Source organism: Pongo abelii, chromosome 18 (assembly GCF_028885655.2).
Source record: "Pongo abelii isolate AG06213 chromosome 18, NHGRI_mPonAbe1-v2.0_pri, whole genome shotgun sequence".
Lineage (NCBI taxonomy): Eukaryota > Metazoa > Chordata > Mammalia > Primates > Hominidae > Pongo > Pongo abelii.
Genome location: NC_072003.2, coordinates 55,514,736 through 55,527,332, shown reverse-complemented (window position 1 = coordinate 55,527,332; position 12,597 = coordinate 55,514,736). Strand labels below are relative to the sequence as shown.

Sequence of the window (12,597 nt, the reverse complement as noted above, 5' to 3'; positions counted from 1 at the left end):
ACCACACACACCACACCTGATGAGAGCATTGTCCTCATCAACGCAGAGAGCACAGGCACGAGAAGCACTGGCTAGCTGTGGGCCAGGTCCAGCCGAGATGCTGAGTTACTGAGTTGCTACATTAATGTCATAAAATCTAAAGGAAAAAGCTACCTAAATTACTGAAAAACAGAATCTTGGAAAAAAGAAATGCAGTCTTTTCACATTCCCTAAATAATGAAAGAAAAATCCGTCAATGAGGTGTGATAATACTTGAAAGCACTTAGAACAGGAAGGGCATACATTAAGCACTCAATGTATGTTAGTTGTAAGTATTTTAAGCAAAGCTCGGGGTCCCAACTTAGGTGTACACCCAGAGGCATATTGTTGAAAATCCCTGTAAAAAGTCCGCAAATGGATGATGCATTTTTCTTTCACAGAAAACTCACAGCTTTTAATGAAGGTAAAATGATTCACTTAAGACAAACAAATAACCATCTTTATCTTTGACAACAGAAAAGTCAATAAAAGGGTTTGCCTACTTTTTCATCCTTGGCTAGGATTTAACCACATACCACCCTCATTCTGGTGGATCTGAACAGGGACAAAGAAGACATAAAGGGGACATCACGACTTTCAGAGGCCACGTGGCACTGCCTGCTAGCCACTCAACATGTGCTCACTGCTGACAAGGATCTGGGCAGGAGAGAAAGCTAGAAGGAGGGGCTCACGCCAAAACCACAAGAATCCTCTTATAACTAAAGTAATCCAGAAAGAGCAAATGAATTTTAAGATTAACATCCTACATTTGTCCTCCCCCAATGAACTATGTAAACTCTTCTGTGGTCACATTTTCAGTCCCAGATAGAACACTACTCGTGACACGTTCACGCACCAATATAATAACTGAGACCTCCTTTCTACCATACCAAGGCTCCTTCCAATTCCTTCATTACCTTCATGCAGGAGAAAATGGCTAAAAATTCTTCTTCTTTTTTTAAAAACAACAGTTTTATTGAGATATAATTCATATACCATAGACTCTACCCACTTACAGTATACAATTCAATGGTTTTTAGTACATTCACAAGGTTGGTCAATCATCACCACAATCTAATTTTAGAACATTTCAATCTCCCCAAAAGGAACTTTGTATCCATTAGCAGTTACTCTCCATGCCCTGCCCCTACCCTAAGCAACCACTGATCTACATTTTGTTTCTATAAATTCATCTATTCTGGACAGCTCATATAAATGGAACCATACAATCTATGGTCTTTTGTGACTGGTTTCTTTCACTTTGCACAATGTTTTCAAGATTCATTCACATTGTAGCATGTATCAGTAGCTCATTCCTTTTTATTACTGAACAGTATTCCACTGTATGGATGTACCACATTTTATTTATCCAGTCATCAGTTGATGGACAATAATGATTCCTGCTGCAAAATTCCATTTGGTGCTGGTTTGCAGGTCTTCACCCTGAATTTCTCTAAAAAGCAGATCAGAATGACCCTATCAACTTTCTGTCGACTTTCATTATTCCTAAGTCCAGTTTTGTAAAAGTATCTTGAGGGAGTACATAACCAGTACAGGCCACTGGTGCACCACCCCAGAGAGATCTCAAAGGGATCTTTGCTAGCTCCCACTGTAAACAACTAGAAAACCAGACAAAATATATGAAACAAGCATTTTCAAACACTGGAGAATAGACAGTGCAGGACTGTGATCCCTGAGAGAAGGGAGACCAAGGAGGAGAGTCCGGTGATGGCCTGGGCATCCGCCTTTAGGTGTTTACTAGACCACAGTGCAAGAGGGAACCCAGGCAGAACACAGCCATTTCACTGAGCTGAAGAGAAAAAGTGAGTTCAGGAAAGCTGAGGTAGCTGGAAGGGCAGCGTACCAGAGGGGAGAAAACTGCAAAGAGAGAGCATTTCAGATGCTTCAGAGAGCGCATAGGGGTCCCCTTGGAGTCTGTGGCTGGATAGGGTGAGATTCCACAGCAGGTCAAGGAACAATTACTAAAGAAAGAACAAGCATCAGGGAGCTTATCAGTTGAACGCTTCCCAGAGCTCATTCAAGGCTGGGAGATATTCAAGTTCCAAACAGCCAGAGTGAAGAGTCCTTGTTAAACGCCTGGGGCACTCAGCAGAGACGCCAGAAGGCTCATGCCATAGCAACGGGGCTGAGCTAGCTCCAGAGTAAAGGCTGCTTTAGACATGCCCTCATGAAGCTTAAAAACAAAGTTAAAAAAAAATCAAGCTGATCTACAGGTAACTTAACTACCTGAAGAGTAAAGTCCAACAGTCTTTACATGAGAACAACAAAATCTAGACATTCAACAAAATAATATTCATAATATCAGCATCACACAAATAATTCCTGAATATGCAAAGAAGCAGAAAAGCATGGCCCATAACTAGGAGAAAATGCAGTCAACAGAAACAGACCCAGGAGTGACAGAGATCATGGAATTAACAATAAGAATTTTAAAACATCTATTTTAAGTATTTCTAAGAAATTGAAGGAAATTATGAACATAATGAGGAAAGAAATGGAAGACGTAAAAAATAACAAAAGGGAATATCAACTGATGAAAATATAATATCTAAAATAAAAATTTCACTGGATGGGATTAACAGCAGATTAGACATACGGAAGATGAGTGAACTTGAAAACACGGCAATAGAAACTATCTAAATTGAAACAAAGAGAGGGAAGAAGCTGAAAAATGTATTACGATGTTTATAACATACATAGAAATAAAACTTCAACAATAGCACAAAGGATGGGAGGGATAAAATGAAAGTATACTTTATACTGTAGAAAGATTCTTGTATGCGAAAAAAGTAGTATTAATATAATATTATTTGAAAGTAAAGTGTAATAAGTCAGATACACATTGTAAACTCTAGCGTAAATACTAAAAAACAGAAAAGAAAGGCAACTGGTACCTAGATTCCCCTAAGAGGGTGGGACCCTTTGGGTGACCTGAGTGGTGCAGGCAGGATTTGCTGGTCCCCATGCCATGATATGCTTCCCCAGAAGCCAGTGCATTGAGTTTCTCATGCTTCATTTGGGACCAGCAGACCCTACCGCTCTCCTGGGAATGTTCTCTAGACCTATGGCTGGCTCTGGGACTTCCTTCAACCTATTTCACACCTATTGATATCATTAATCTTTATACACACTTGATCAGGTGGAAAGGGTGGGATTTTATTATACCCATTTGACAGAAGAGGAAACTGAGGCTGAGAGAGAATAAGTAATTGCCCCAATGTCTCTCAGCAGGTAAGAGCCTGGGCCAAGAACAGGATACAGGTCTCCAAGCTCACAGTCCTTTCTATCACACCTGATAGAAAGGGTGAAAATACTGCCTGGCAGGTCTCAATCTGTTGCCTGGGGTGTCCCAAGATAAAGAAGCTTCATTTGCAGTTTGCAGAAATGTTGCAATTTGGGAGAAATTGCTCAAATCATGATTAGCCCTATAAGTTGTTCAAACTGGCTTATATTAGGTTAAAAATAGGCTTCCTGTTTCTAGGTAGAATTTTATATCCCCTTCTACTACAATGTAATAAGTACTTAAGACTAGCAAATTTGGACCACACAGAACAAGAAATATCCTTTTTTTTTTTTTTTCAGATGGAGTCTCGCTCTATCGCCCAGGCTGGAGTGCAGCGGCGTGATGTCGGCTCACTGCAAGCTCTGCCTCCCTGGTTCATGCCATTCTCCTGCCTCAGCCTCCCAAGTAGCTGGGACTACAGGCGCCCGCCACCATGCCCGGCTAATTTTTTGTATTTTTAGTAGAGACAGGGTTTCACCGACAACAGGAAATATTATTCATACTCCCACCACTCAGAAAAACACTGAATTGTTAAATGTTGTCATCCCTCTAGCTTTTTTTAATGCCACATTCCTCCTCTTTTTTTCTTGCTAGCATTGATTTGAGGCAAATATCCTTAAATGTATCAAATAAGACCCTCTTTATTTTCTATTTCCCCACACCATTTTAGAAAGACAGCGTAGAGCAGTGGTTAGAGGCTGGGCATTGGACAGGATGAGCTGTGTGTCCCTGGTAAACAATTTAATTTCCTGAGCCTTGGTTTCCTCATAAGCAAAGAGTTGGGAGGAATAAATGTAAAGTGCCTACCATATAGTAAGTATAAAACAAATGGTAGCTATTAGTATTTTCCACTGGGCGCAGTGGCACATGCCTGTAATCCCAGCACTTTCGGAGGCTGAGGCAGGCAGATCATGAGGTCAGGAGTTCGAGACCAGCCTGGCTAATATGGTAAAACCCCATCTCTACTGAAAAATACAAAAATTAGCCTGGTGTGGTGGCATGCACCTGTAGTCCCAGCTACTTGGGAGGCTGAGGCAGGAGAATCACTGCAACCCAGGAGGCGGATGTAGCAGTGAGCCAAGATCACACCACTACACTCCAGCCTGGGTGACAGAGCGAGACTCTGTCTCAACCAAAAAAAAGTAATAGCATTTTCATTCTAAAGTTAAAATCCTGCAAATATAATTTCTTTCATTTGCAGTATAAAATAAGCAGAATAATTGCAGCTCATGTTTGAGGGTTTACCCTCTGTGCTAAGTGCTTTACACGTGTCATTTCATTTAACCTTCAAAACAATTCTAGGAGATAAATTATCTCCTCTTTACAGATGAGGAAACTGAGGCTCAGATAGGTTAGGCCACTTACTCGACATACAGCTGGTAAATAGCAAATACTGAAAGGCAGGGCTGCTCCTTCTGCCCTGAGTCCCTATATCCAGGAGAATCCAGAGATTTCACCCACAAAACAAGCATTGGAACTCGCCCTGTTGTATCTGCCCAGTGTTCTGGCAAGGAAAGGAGGCCTCTGGGTTGGAGCTGGAGATACAGCTCTGGAGAGTTCAGTCTCATGTGACAGCCCAGGTCTGAGTCGTGGAGGTGACAAGGCCAGGATTTGGAAATCAGGAGCGAGGCTCCACGAGATACCTTAGCAACAGTCAGTGGCATCTCACATTGCAGCAGCCCCAGGTGGGCTGTTCATCTACATAGCTGAGCGATAGAGTGCAGAATCAAGTCCCAGAAACATCATTTGAGCCCCTGGGTCCAACCATGCCTGAAGCCCACCCTACACTTTTGAGTGATATGAGCCACATAATTCCCTCTCAATTTTGCATAAGCTAGTTTGATTTGGGTTTCTGCCACTTAGAACCAACAGAGACATGACTAAAAGGTACATATTTTGTACCTTGATAACAATAATAATCAGAGATCATCTCCCAGAAGACTTGTTTACTAATTTTTAATTTTTAAAATTAAAGCACCACATCTCACCTATCTCTGCTCTCTTCCCATATCTCCTGGCATAGGGTTGAGCTCCAGACAGTGCTTGGATAAAGTGGGACATAACTACATGAGTCAGGAGTACACAGATGCACCAGACCTGTCCCTCTCCAAAGCACTCACTAAAGGAGGCAGACGTGTGTGTCCGTGTGTGTGTTGTGTGTGTGTGTGTCAGGGTGGGGACCTACTAGATTTCTTATGACTGCAAAGCCAGGACATCAAAGGGAGATCAAGCTAGATTCTGAATTCATGCCCACCCAAAACTCAAGGACGCTCAGGGGTGTTTCAGGCCATCAAACCAGAAGCACCATGAGGAACAGGAGGTCTGAACAACCAAGGGCTGACTGTGGAGTGTTTGACTTTGGACAGAAACCGCCAGCTGGACTCTGGAAACCTGGCAACGCTGCTGAGAGGAGATCTCACGTGGGTATGGGGAGAGACAGAGGGTGGCAACCAAGCCTGCCTGCACAGGCCTGAGCTTTCTGGGAAGAGGCAACCAAGGAGAAACCCTGGTTCTCCCCACACCTCCATTTCTCTCTCTGCTGCCTTAGGGACCCTGCAGGAGGCCTGGACTTGGGCTCCCTTTGCTCTCTGCTTCCCCCTTGCAGTGTAGGACTGCACTTAGCTGCAGTGAGACTCCCCAGGCACGCTGGCCTTATATGGTCACAGAACCACAGGCTTGGGAGCTGGAAGGGACCTTGGAGGCTCATCTGGCCCAGCAGCCATTCTCCTTCTCTGAATCATAGACTCCTCTGAGTATGTGACAATGTACCAACACATACAGTTTCCCCCCCAACTTCTGGAGGGTCACAAACTCAGAGGCCCTAGGCTGTTGGGATACGTGGTTTTTCACTCCATCTCCAGCTAGATTAAATGCCCCTCATCTGCTCCCTTTATCAGCGCCCTGGCTCCTGCCCTGGGACTGGACTGCCGCTCCTCCTCCATCACAATCCCTTTAATGATCCACAGATCTGGCTAGAGCCAGACTCTAGCTGTGAGACCGGGGGCTTGTTTCCGCATCTGTTCCTGGGAGATGGGCGTGGTAACAGAGCTGGTTCATGGTTAGGATCAAAAGAATGAATCCATGTAGAGTGCCCAGCACAGTCGGCAGTCAATCAGTGCTAGCTATTATTATTGTTGCCATACTTGGTACGAGGGATGGGAGAGAACGTGCAGTCAGTCAGGTGTCCCAAGTTTGTCCTCTTGAGGAAGAGGATGTGAAGTGGGTCCACGGGGAGGGAAGGTTGGGAGGACCACTGCTTGTCAGGAGGAGCAGGAGGAGGAGGAGGAGGAGGAGGAGGAAGAGGAGCAGCAGCAGCAACAGCAGCAGCAAGGGTTAACAAGCCACAGTGGAGAAAAGAAGAAGAGCGGCAGAGGGGGTTTCTCTGGACCAAAGCAGAGAATCTGCTCATTTACCATTTACCAAATGAACACGTTGGGAGTGGTTGTGGGATGAGAAGGTGGATTTCCTGATTTAAGGCTGTCTTAATGTGTCATGAAATATGTTTCTGAACAGACGGAGAGCGTGCTGTGGCTGCCGGGGTTAGGGTCAGGGCCCAGTGCTTCACTCCCATGCACAGCACCAATGGTTTCCAGCCGTCAGGGAGATCTCGGCAGTAATGGGACGTGGCCCCTGGAGCCATCTGCCTCCCCAGTGGAGGTAGGGACAGACCTGCCTGGCCTCATATGACACATTTTTAATCAAACAACTGTCAGATGTCAGTGAGGGAAGAAGCCACATGCCAGGAATTGGGGGCTCCACAGAACCTACGAGACCAGGATCTGGACAGGATGGTAAAGTGAAAATGCTGGTTACAGTGTGTCTCCTGTGCAGCTGTTTTCATAAAACTGTTTGTGGGTGGGGGCAGGAGGTAGGGTGTGGTATGGAAGGAGAAGGAAGGAGAGGGAGATGTTATGTGAGGATGTGTAACAAGATGTATTAATAATCACTTTTGGGTGGTGGCATTCAGTGATTTTTTTAAACTTTCTTCTTTGTATGTTTTGTTTTATGTTTAAAAATGTGTACTTGTTATCTGGAAGAACAACAAGTCATTTCCAATGGGAGACAGACACTTCGTGTTTAACCTGCTAGGGACCATTTTGACCTAGAGAGAATACTTGAGTGAAAGGGGTAGAGTCATTGATCAGTACGAATCTCCTGGAGTGACACATTTGGGTTCAGCCTGCTGGAAGGTCTCTTCCGACTTAAAGCCTATGAGGCCTGGTCCCTGCCTTCCAGAACCTCTCAATCTAGATGGTAAGATAAGGCTAGTGCCAAGAAATGAAAATTAACAACAAAAAAGTGGCATCTGCCAAGGGCCAGTTGAAGGATGTGCTGGCTGCCACCTGAAAGCCACTCCCTTCTCATGAAGAGTTCCTCTCCCTGCCTCCTTTGCAGCGAAGACTGGCCTAAGAAATGGTTCTGCTTAGAGTCCACACAGAATAATCATTTTCCAGATGGAAAACTGTGATGTGGAGAGGAAGAGATGTGCCTACAGGCACATTTAGTTTGTGGCAGAGCAGGGACAAAACCCCCAGAGGCCTTTCCATTGTGCTACAGGCCTCTTACCTCCCTTGATGCTCCCCTGGGAGAGGGGAGGTGATGGGTGACACCAGGTGAGAAAAACATGTAATCAAATGCAAAATGGAAAGATGTTTTTACCTTCTGTCTTAAAAGATCCAGCTCCCAATAATTTAGAGGTGTTCCTGTAGGGGTGAGGGGCAGGGGTATATTCTGTAAGCCATCTCTATTCATTGATTCTCTAATTCATTTTTCATATATTATTTGTGTACCTACTAGGTGCCAGCCACCATATCACGGGCTGGGATAAAAGCGACAGACACAATCCCTGCCCTTGTGGAGCTTGCATTCTAATAGGGAAGAACAATATGAAAGAAGTAATGTCACAAATGGTTCTATAAATCATAATGGGAATAAGGGGAAAGTACGACCTGAAGGAGCACCTACAGTACAGGTGCATGGTGGAGGGCGGGACCGGCCTCTCAGGAAACAGCAGTGACCATGGAGCAGGTGCTGGCTGGACAGACAAGGTAGGACAATCCAGACAAGAGACCAGCACCGGTGCCTGGAAACAATGCTGTGTGGTCCCTTTGCGCCTCCCAGAGCCCCCCTGGCCCACAGAGTGCTTGGGAAATGTGTGTGAAATGGATGAAGGCAGGTCACGTGCTGACTGGTGGGACCGGAAGCAGAGACCCTAGTCAGCAGGGCTTCCCTGGAGCTGGCACTGGCACGGGTCTGCTGTTCCCTCCTGAGGGAGGCTTCCATTGACTCAAGGAGAAGGCATGAACAGCAAGCTGACTCAATGGGGGAAATGTCACCAACATCGCCTGGTTGAGAGGCACTGGCAGGCACTGGCAGCATACCCACTTGGAGGTGGGCTCAGCAGAGGGCAGGCACCCCAGGGGGAGGGGGAGAGAGGGCCCCGCCTGGACCCTCCTCCCTCTTCTTCTACCTGTTGGAGCTCCCACTAACTCTGCTCTTGTATTTCCTTTCCCTGGAATGTGGTCTTGTGGCCAGTGGTGCTGGATCTGCAGGAGGGACCTGGCTTCCTGACTCAGGGGATACCATCAAGAGTGAGGACTAAGCAGAGTGGTCTGCAGTGGTCCGGAGGGCACACGGTGTGGACACGGTGGCGGCTGGGGACTGGGAGGGCTTTCTAGGAACTGCAGCAGCCCAAATCCCCTAGAGAACACCACTCATTCCTTTGTTTATTCATTCCCTCCATGAATATATATATACTGAGCACCTGTTAAGAGTGGGGCACACCCTGAGTCTCCTATTCACTGACAGTCGGACTGTGGGCAAGTTCTCAACCTCCCTGAGTCTAGGTCTCTCCCGTGTAAAATGGGGACAATGATTTTGTCCTTCACAGGGTCACTGGCAGTATTAATGTGTGGGGAGGGTCTGGCACTCAGTGGGGCCCAATAAATGTTAGCTGCTAATATTATTTAACAGTCTCAGGCAATTCAGTGCCAAAGCAGGGCTAGACCACTAGTCTTGTTTCCCAAGCCACAGGCCCTTCTTCCACCTGGTGCAGCAGTGCCTTGACTCAACTGAATGGGGTGTTGGGGGGCCAGACAGTATCCACGTTTTGAATGACTGACTCAGAGGGACCACTGGTTGGGCAGAGGTAAGATGTGGATGTTTTGCAAAGCAATTATTCTGGGCCTTAATTTCTGATTTCCCAGAATTCCAAGAGTGCAGAGGCCCCTGATGGGAGGTCGGAAGCTTTGCTCTTTTCCAGGCATAAAGGCTGCTTCCTTGACTGGCAGAGCTCAGCCATCCCTGAGATTATGGCCTCCTTCAACCTCCCCACTGATGGCATCCTCCTCTTCTCATCCAACAGAACTGACTGCTATGTACCAGGTGCAGTTCACACAGCACCCAGGAGACTGGCGAACAGGACAGACAGAGGCCCTGCCTTCAGAGGACTCACAGTTCAATAGGGGAAAGCATAAAGAAGTAAACAAATATTACAGAGTAATAAACACAAAACTAGTAGTTAGTGGGGGAGGGTAGAGTTAAGAGCCATGAAGTGGCATGAAGCTGAGGCCTCAGTGATAAGAAGTGGGCCTTGCATATTGGTGAGGAAGAACATACCAGGCAGAGGGAACAGCAAGTGCAAGGGCCCCAGGGCACCTTTAGTGTTCTAATGATGAGGAACCAGCAGGGCTTGAACCTAGTGAGTGACAGGGAAAGTGGGGGATGAGGCCAGAGGAGCAGCAGGGACCAGTACTATGGCTAATGTACTACTCAAAATTTTTTCTCAGCTACACATTAAAACAAATGCTCACCTGTTAAAAAAAAACACATTCGTCCCCAAACCATCTTGCCTCCCACCAGTGGTTCTGCTCTAATTGTGGATCACTTTTAAATGGCAGCTTTCCCTCCTCTTTCCCTGACTTCTCCAGCCCTGACTGAAAGGCCTGTTCTTGGAACACTTATAGATTATAGCCCACACAGCTAAGCAAAAAAGAAGAAAAAAATATCAGCCATCAACCCACCAGCTGGAGGGAACCACCGTCCACATGTTGGGGTATATTTCAGTCCTTTTACCTGGGAGTCCGCACGAGTATTATTTTCCCTGAAATGGAATCCCACTGTACATGTTGTTTTCTACACTGAACTGGATATTCATTTTAACAACTGTTTATGAAGTGCTTTCTTCATTCCAGGCACTGGGTACAGGGCAGTGAGCCCGACCTGCATGGCCAGGCCTGCCTTCTGGAGCTGCTATCTAGCCCAGGAGCTGTGGGCGTGCAGAAGAGGGGCACCAGGCTCCATCCAGCCTGGCCAGAGATGGCTTCAGGAAGAAGTCATTGATGTGGTTCCATGTCACCCTGGGGTTCTATTAGCTGCTTAGTCTCATCATCTGAATGGGCCATGAGCTATTCAACCAAACCCCTCACGATGGACATTTGGGCTGCTCACGAATGAGAGCTCTTTCCAGCTTCAGATTCAGCTGCTGGGGCTGGGGGGCTTGTCTGACCATGAGGGTGCTTCTCCCAAGGGAGGCAGAAAACCACAAAACCTAGACGGGACAAGACAGAGGCTGGGTGACACCTGGGCCTTACAAAGTGAGGATGAATAACGTGAGCACAAATGGATCCCTTGGCTATTTGGAAAGAAGAGAAGACTCAGCTAAAAATCCAGCTGTTTAATTGTGGGGTGAAGCTGTATGGTATGCGAACATTTATTTAAAAAATAATTATGACCCGTTTAGTAAATAATTATTAATTAATACTATATAATTAGTATACTATACTATGTACTATATTAATACTATATACTATACTATAAAATATATTAATTAGTAATTAATATTATATTAAAATACTATATTTAATACTATATTTTTAATACTATATTAAAACTTGGTATTCTAATATCAGAATAATATAGAATAAAAGGGTATTCTAAAGAGTTCTAAAATAATAGTAACAGGCAAATCAGTCCCCCAGAGGAATGACTGGTACAAAACAAGAAGGATGTCCTGTTGACAATGACTTGCAGAAATCTATTATAAAGATGCCATTTTTAATAAGGGGTAGCTCTGGCCAGAAGCAAAGATGTCAGCTGCCAATTGTCACCAGACAGAGCCAGGGGCAAGGCCAGGACTTGTGATTCCAGCGCAGAGCCTCTGCTGTCATTATCTGAAAAACAACATGGACCCTGCCCTTTCCCTCAGCTCACAGCGCTGGGGTGGGTGGAGGTGGGGGCTGCACAGGCCAGCTGTCAGTCCACGGCAGCGGCAGCGTAATCCTCAGAGAACTGCCTGCTAGAGCTCTGTTCCTTCTCCTCCTCTGGGTAGCATTGCTGGTCTGGGGCCCCTGGCTCTAGATTACAGATATCGTGCCTTGGACTTTGGAGATACAAGACTCAGATTCTTATGCAGATTGGCCATCAACACTGCAACCCCAGGTGATGAGGGCAGAAGAATCCTTCTCAGGCCTGCATCATCGGCCCTGGCCTGGGGCTCCCCCTTGGTGGTGGAGGAAGTCCTTCAATGCAGCTCTGTCAGCTTCCTCTTGGGAAGATATCAGGCCTCCTGACCCACCCTCAGATTCCAGCCACTGCCTTTTTCATGCCTGTGTGTTTGGGAAATACTGCCACTGACTGTGGCAGCTTCTACCCCAATTTCCTCACTCAGGAGACCTGGGGTCTAAGTCTTAGCTCTGCTGCTGACCAGCTGGCATAAGCTTGGACAAGCCACTGGGACTCTGGACTCATTTTCTATGTGTATTGCCCAGCCTCTTGGACAGGTCAGGTGTCGGCTTTGGGGCTGGGTTGCATCAACTTCCTGTGGTTGTCCCGTTTCTCAGGTTGACCGAGGGCCACGGTCATATCTATGTCTATGTCTACGTCTACATCTTTGCCAAATGCATCCTTTCTGGGATACAACAGCTCACAAAACATAGTGACTCACGGGGGCAAATAATCAAAGGGGTTCTTGTTGGACAAAAGATTGAGGAGCTCTGAAATAGAGACCTGCATACCTCATTGCATTCAGGGCTCTGCTTGGATGTCACCTCCTCAGACCAGTCTGACTAAGGCCCCTTCCCTACATTATTCTGTGCCTTTATTCTTCCTTATCTTCCTTCATCACATGTATCACCACCTGGTATGTATATTTTTATTTGTATACCGTCTGTTTCCCCACATATCGATGTGAGCTCCATGAGGACTGAGTTCACAGACTGTAGTGCCCGGGGCAGGGCTTGGTACATGGCGAATGATCAATCAATGCTGGATGAATG

The 12,597-nt window shown here is 46.1% G+C and overlaps 1 protein-coding gene across 2 annotated transcripts in view; it reads right to left on the bottom strand.

Annotated features, from left to right (window-relative positions):
- GNAO1 (G protein subunit alpha o1) overlaps positions 1–12,597 on the bottom strand; it is a 168,843-nt gene that overhangs the window by 85,192 nt on the left and 71,054 nt on the right. The gene's annotated exons all lie outside the window — the stretch shown is intronic.